General features: G+C 36.1%; 1 long non-coding RNA gene across 1 annotated transcript; it reads right to left on the reverse strand.

The window, feature by feature from the left end:
- Positions 1-6,462, reverse strand: LOC118353241 (uncharacterized). The gene is made up of 3 exons (XR_004811799.2): positions 6,267-6,462; positions 4,397-4,509; positions 1-156 (listed from the first exon to the last, which is right to left on the reverse strand). It is a non-coding gene; the product is annotated as an uncharacterized LOC118353241 (long non-coding RNA).
- Between the last annotated feature and the right edge of the window lie 235 nt (positions 6,463-6,697).

The following is a 6,697-nucleotide window of genomic DNA, read 5'->3' on the forward strand; positions in this document are numbered from 1 at the left end:
CTCTTGGTAACAAACGCACAAAAAGCACAGAGGCTCACAGACACAGTGCAAAGCTATGGCAGCTTGATGCTGAGATGCTGAGTATAGTTCCTAAGGAAGGAGCTTGCTGGTGCCACTCTCACTTCTGGCGGTGTGTGCTGCCTCTATAAGGGCTCGCTGCAAAACAAATAATGAGTCTTATTCAATTTTCACCTTTTTTTGTAAAACTGGAAAATCCTTTCTGGATTTCTTTTAATTAGCAGAAATAGGTACTAATGTAGGTATTTTGAAAAAGCAAAGTGGCCTAACCTGAACTTTCAAAAAGCAGGAAGTATTTGTACTCCATTTTCATAGATAATGTTTAAATGATTCTCTTTTTTTATTTTTTATTTTATTATTATTATTATTATTATTATTATTATTATTCATGAGAGACACAGAGAAAGAGAGGCAGAGACACAAACAGAGGGAGAAGCAGCCTCCATTCAGGGAGCCCGATGTGGGACTGGATCCCGGGTCTCCAAGATCATGCCCTGGGCTGAAGGCAGATGCTCAACCGCTGAGCACCCAGTCATCCCTAAACAATTTTCTAAAATGGTTGTACCAACTTGTGCTCCCATTAGTAACATGTGAAACTTATCATTGCTCCAGGTTTTATCAACCCCTAATAATGTTAGTCTTTTTAATTTTAGTTTATCTCATTAAAGCTTTAATTTGTATTCCTTGATTTTTGAGGTCATTGAATATTCACATACCATCTTTTGTGAAGTGTATTAACTCTCTTGCTTATTTTTCTATTGAGGTTGTCCATCCCTTTTCTTATTGATTATTGGTGCATTATATATTCTGAGCACAAAATATTCTAACCAGTTATCCTTTCAGTTAGAACCCTGCATCCCACTTAAGAAAATTTCTTTACATTAAAGTCATGAAGATACCCCAACTATATGTTATGTCAAGTTTTGTTGTTTAGCTTTTACTTTTAGATATACAATTCACCTAGATTTGATTTTAATTTGTGACATGGTGTAAGATAGACAGTCAATTCTAAATTAATTTGTGAATTGAATGAGTCCCAGTTAAAAAAAAAAAAGGCCAATAAGAATTATTGAAATTCTAAAAGCTGATTCTAAAATTCCTCAAAAAAAGAAAAAAGCAATCAGTAATGGCTGGAAAATTCTGTAAAAGTTAAAAAAATTGCATGGGATTGGCTCATTAGTTGTGTTGGCTATGCCCTGAACAATTCCTGCAAGTGAGAGATAAGGTACCTTCACTAACCCTATAGTTTACGTAAAAAATGATTCTGAAAATGAGCCATGTGCAACTCACATGATTATACAAAATAACTCTGACCCTACCATAATATTTATTAAAAAGCCATATTGATTAAAATAGCATGTTAATGGCTTCTCAATTGATTACTGGAAAGAGTAAAAGCCCCCAAAATAAACCAAATTCATATAGACATCTACTATATGAAAAGACAGCATTTGAAGTCAGTTGTAAAAAGGTCAATTATTGTTAAACGGTGTTGGGAAAACTAAATTGAGTTCCTATGTTATCCCTTATAACAAAAGGAATCTGGATGGAACAAAACAAAATTTAAAAATAATTAGAATGGGAATTTCTATCTATATATGAGCAAATCAAAAAAGAAAAAAGAAAACATCAACGAATTTCACTGCAGAAATAATCTCTGCAAGTTGAAACAGAAGATCCCAAATGATGTTAAAATTATGATTAATATCACAAGTAAAAGGCTATTTATTTAATTAAAGAGCTTCTTAGAAAACAAAATCAATAACTCAATAAAAATCTAGACAAAAGAAAGGAATCAATAACTAACATACTTTTCATAAAAAGAAAAATTAGTAGTTTTTAAACAAACAGAAATTTTATCATCTTAGATTGGCAAAGATCAAAATATTGTATTATTTGATGTTTTGGTATGGGGAAACAATGATGAGAATATAAACTGATGACAACCCTTTAGAGATGAATCTAATGCTCATACTTTTTGACCGTGCCATTTTGTGACTTTTTACCAGGATATTCATTTAAGTTCTCGACAGTGAAATACTTGATAAACCCCTACATGTTTATTCAAATAAACTGGCTGATCAAATTATGATAAAATGGGATATTCCATACTTGAAAAAGGAGAAGAAGACAAAGAGGAAGGGAAAAGGAGAAAAGAAAGAAGAGAACTCTATTTGAACTTGTACGCAACAATCTCTAAGGTAAAGTAAATTTCAAAGATCCAGGAGTATGTAGTATGCTACCGTTCTCTTTTAGGGAGAACTAAAAGGAGTAATATGCACATCTTCTGAAAAGATAATTAAGAATCTTATAACAGGATTCATTTGTGAAGGAGAACCATTGTTTTCTCTTGGACACAAGAGAAGAAAGAAAATTTATATTTTATTATAATTTCTTTTATAACTTTTGAGTTTTTACCACGAGCAGATACAGTCTATGCAAAAAGATGAATAAAAAAACAAAAATTAAAAAAAAAAAACCAGGAGAGATTGCAGTGAAACTCAATATAGGACCATTTACTGTTACTTGAACATGGGTTATGTACCAAACTCTTCATATGAATCAAATATTTGCTCTCCTTTCCCCTGCTATGTAATAACTACTATATCCCCCTCCATAGTAACGCATTAGCTAATAACAGAGCTGCAATCCTTATCTATACGTGTCTGGTTCAAACCATTTTGTGCTGCACTTCCTCTTACTACAACACATTTTACTGCAATTAACTGCAAAGCCAACTTTGATGGTGCCACATGCCACTAGTGAACTTCTAATCCATCTATTTTTTCATTTGCCCCTCTTCGTTCCCTCCCTGCCCCCTCGTGCTCACACAAACCCATGTACACACAGAAATGACTTTGTTTGGAAAGCAACCACCTACCATGAAGTGACCCAGAACCTTGCACTGTTCCATGGATAATTGTAGGAAACCAACAAATAGTTTTCATGCTCAAGACATATGTGAGTAATTGTTCAGAGTTAAGTGGCATCCATCCTACTCTGCATAGCTGGGCTGTTCATGCAACCCTCAACCCTTGCATTCCTCTGCAAAGTATTCTGTTTACACAGGCAAAATCCTAAGCACATGGATATCTTAGGCTGTCTTCGTGAGCAAATTCCAAATATTCAAAACACAAAGAACAGGATTCAATTGATATAGAAAAATGTAATTGCTGGTTATTTGGTGGAAAAGTGAAACAGCATCCCTTGTCATCAGAATGAAAAGTGATAGAGTTCACAGCCTTTGGGGTCAGATATACCTGGGTGGGTTCCCAGCTCTTTTTTGAACTTAATGGTTAATCCGGGGTAAATTTCTTAACCTCTTTAGCTTCAGTTTCCCAGGTGATAAAGTGGCAATGATAATACTGTCTCTCTCATGTATAAGATTATGTGATGGTTAAAAGAAATAAAAGCATTATCCTAGTGCTAAATATATACTAAGAATTTAATAAATGATAATTATTATTTTAGATACTATTCAAAAAACTCCATAGGCCAAACCATCAGTAAGTTTTCTTGACTCTCCCTCTAAAACATAATCCAACTGAGACACTTCACTTCTTTTCCCTAGTTTATCTGGTTTCCCCAGTTCCATTCTTTTGCTGCTCATATCAGGGTGTCTGAGGATTTTTACACAAGCTCCTTCTGAACTGCTACTCAGTTCACCTCGATCATTCCTTCATGGAGGACTTTTCTCCACCATTCAGGTCTCTACATGAATGTCATAAGCTCAGAGGCTTGCCTCAGCCAAGATATGTTCTGTTTCCTATGTCCCCCAGAGCCTAGAACAGCGCAAAATAAATACTTGCTGTTCAAAATATCTGTGTGCTACATTGTATGATGTCATGTAACATTATTTTCCATTATTTCTCTGATCAGGGAAATAAGGATCAATGAGAGCATATTTTGCCCAGTGTATTTCAAGGCATAGGGATAGATTTGAAGTACATGAAAGAAAATCGTTCTTATTTTAATTATTCTTAAATTTTTTATTATTCTCAAGAAGAAAGTCTGAAATTAGAGCTCATATTTCTCTAACATCTTTCATAATTCCAAATATTCCCCCTTTTTAATAAAGAGCAAGTAGACAAAGACACCACAGTCTTAGGCAGGCCACAGTGTTGTCTTAATCAAAATAGGTTAAGACACCTAGAGTCTCAATGTCTGAGCTAATCAAAATATTTTACAGATTTTGTTTATTTATTCATGAGAGACACAGAGAGGCAGAGACATAATCAGAGGGAGAGAAGCAGACTCCCTGCGGGGACCCTGATGCAGGACTCCACCCCAGGACCCCGGGATCATGAGTCAAAGTCAGACCCTCAACACTGAGCCACCCAGGTGTCCCCAAAGTATAGTTCTTAATCTAAGTTCATACCTTACTGGATGTAGTAGTGTTCAGAATGGAAGCAGGTCTGTGCCACTGTTTCTGAAGAACCAGGGCTGAGGCTCTACTATCTTATTGCTGCAGGTGGTAAATCCTACAGCTTTCTTCTTTGCCACATGAGAGGAAGAAAATAGAAAGTACTGTTGTTAAATTATTTGGCCCAGAAGTGCTATGTATACCTCTCTCTCCATTCATTAGATGGAACTAGTTATGTGGACATCTCTAGCAGAAGTGTGGGTTTTCAGGACCCCTGGGTGGCTCAGCGGTTGGGTACCTGCCTTCAGCTCAGGGCGTGATCCTGGGGTCCCGGAATCAAGTCCCTTATCAGGCTCGGTGCGAGGAGCCCGCTTCTCCCTCTGCCTATGTCTCTGCCTTTCTCTCTCTCAGTCTGTGTCTCTCATGAATAAATAAATAAATATTTTAAAAAAGAAATGTATGTTTTTCAGTATGCTCCAGAAGCAATATGTCAACCGCAAGTAACTTGTTAAAATCTAATAATATTATAGGTTTTCATTGTGCTTATTTTTATGATTAAGTGGTATTTATGGAGAGTAGCTTTCTATTGTCATGTTCTCTTAAAAGAAAAAAATGAATCAAGATGGAAAAATGCTAAGTTTAACGATACTGATGGTATAGAGATATAGTGAAAAAGTAGTGATAATGGTTTAAATTTGGGAACCACTGTTCTTCCATGAGATCACACAGCTAGTTTGTGGCAAAAATGCTAAGATTTCCCATCTTTTCTCTCGGTGTTGCTGCTGCCTTTGCAAAACCTGTGGTAGCCAATCAAGCCTAGGAGATAGTTCTGAATCTTTTCTGAATATTAAAATATTAATTGAAAAAATCCCATTTTCCCTAGTTATTCTTTAATTTTTTTATATCTTTAGATGGCATTCTAGGAGAAAATGAATAGAGCTAGAAACTACTTTTTAGTTAATTCTGCAAAATGTATTGGACTTACTGAAAGACTGCAAAGAGGAAAAGTATGGATTTCAAGTACACAAAAGAACAATAAGGAAAGTGTCACCCATTTTTATATAATGATGGGCACTAAATTAGTAATACTAACAGGGGGATGCTTTTCCAAAAAGACCATTTTGAAGAAATTCATAGTTAAATAATGCAAGTTTTTATCCTTAAAAAAAAGACTATTTTTTAAATTTATTTGACAGAGAGAGCCACACAAGAAAGCACAAACAGGGGGAGCAGCAAAAGGGAGGGAGAAGCAGACTCCCCAGTTAACAACTGAGCAGGGAGCCTGACCTGGGGCTGGATCTCAGGACCCTGGGATCATGACCTGAGCTGAATGCAGACACTTATCAAAATGAGCCACTCAGGTGCCCCTACAAGTCTTTATCCATATTTTTTGTTGTCATTGTTCAAAAGAAGTTAACAAACAGAGAGCTAATTGAATATTTCTATCACAATAAATTATTTATCAAAAATTCTTCATTGAGGTTCCCAATTTATTCTTCTGTTATTTTCTTTCTAATCTGTCCAGTGGAAGACCCTAGTTCACAACTTTTGTTTTTAGCAAGTGAACTTTGATGCAAGAATTGGTCCTTGACAAAGCAAAGCAAAACAAAAAGCCTGCACTCTCCACTTGCCCTTCTGGTATCTTCTCCCCTCCCAGGTAAACAGAATGCTCAGACTGCTGCACCCTCTCTGATTCAGCTGACCCTGGCTCTCCATTCAGAAAGAGCCTCCAATCTGTCCCCTTACCTTCTGTTTTCACCCCACTCCCACCTCTTTGGAAAATATCCCCACTCCTTGCTACCACAGAGAAAAGGATCGATTCACTAATTCACAATGATACTGACCAAAATCACTTAATATGTCCTTGCTTCTAGAAAAATCTTACCTTACGTGAAAAGAATGTGACTATATAGACCAAGATGACTTTAATGGTGGTGGTGAGGAGATATTTTTTAACAAGGTCACGACACTAGCTGGCCTCCTGCTAGCCTTGTTAACTTTGCTTCTTTGGGGAAATCTCTGATTCTTTGTTTTTCCAATTTATTTACTCTGATTTAAAGATGCTCCTGGAAGAAGCCAAAATGTTATCCTGCAGAGCAATAATGTAGAGAAAATATTAAAAGTCAATTTTGTCTTCTAAGATGTCAAACTGGAGCATGATTTTGACACAAGATGCCTTTGACCACTCCTTTCTTGCCTATATGGGCTCATCACCATTCACTTAGTTCGAGGAGCCCGATTTCCAATGAGTAGTTAGAGTCTCAAATTGAAATGAAATGAACATTAATCAACATATGGGAAACAGGTACTGTAACT

The sequence above is a fragment of the Canis lupus genome, chromosome 34 (assembly GCF_003254725.2).
Source record: "Canis lupus dingo isolate Sandy chromosome 34, ASM325472v2, whole genome shotgun sequence".
NCBI classification, from domain to species: Eukaryota; Metazoa; Chordata; class Mammalia; order Carnivora; family Canidae; genus Canis; species Canis lupus.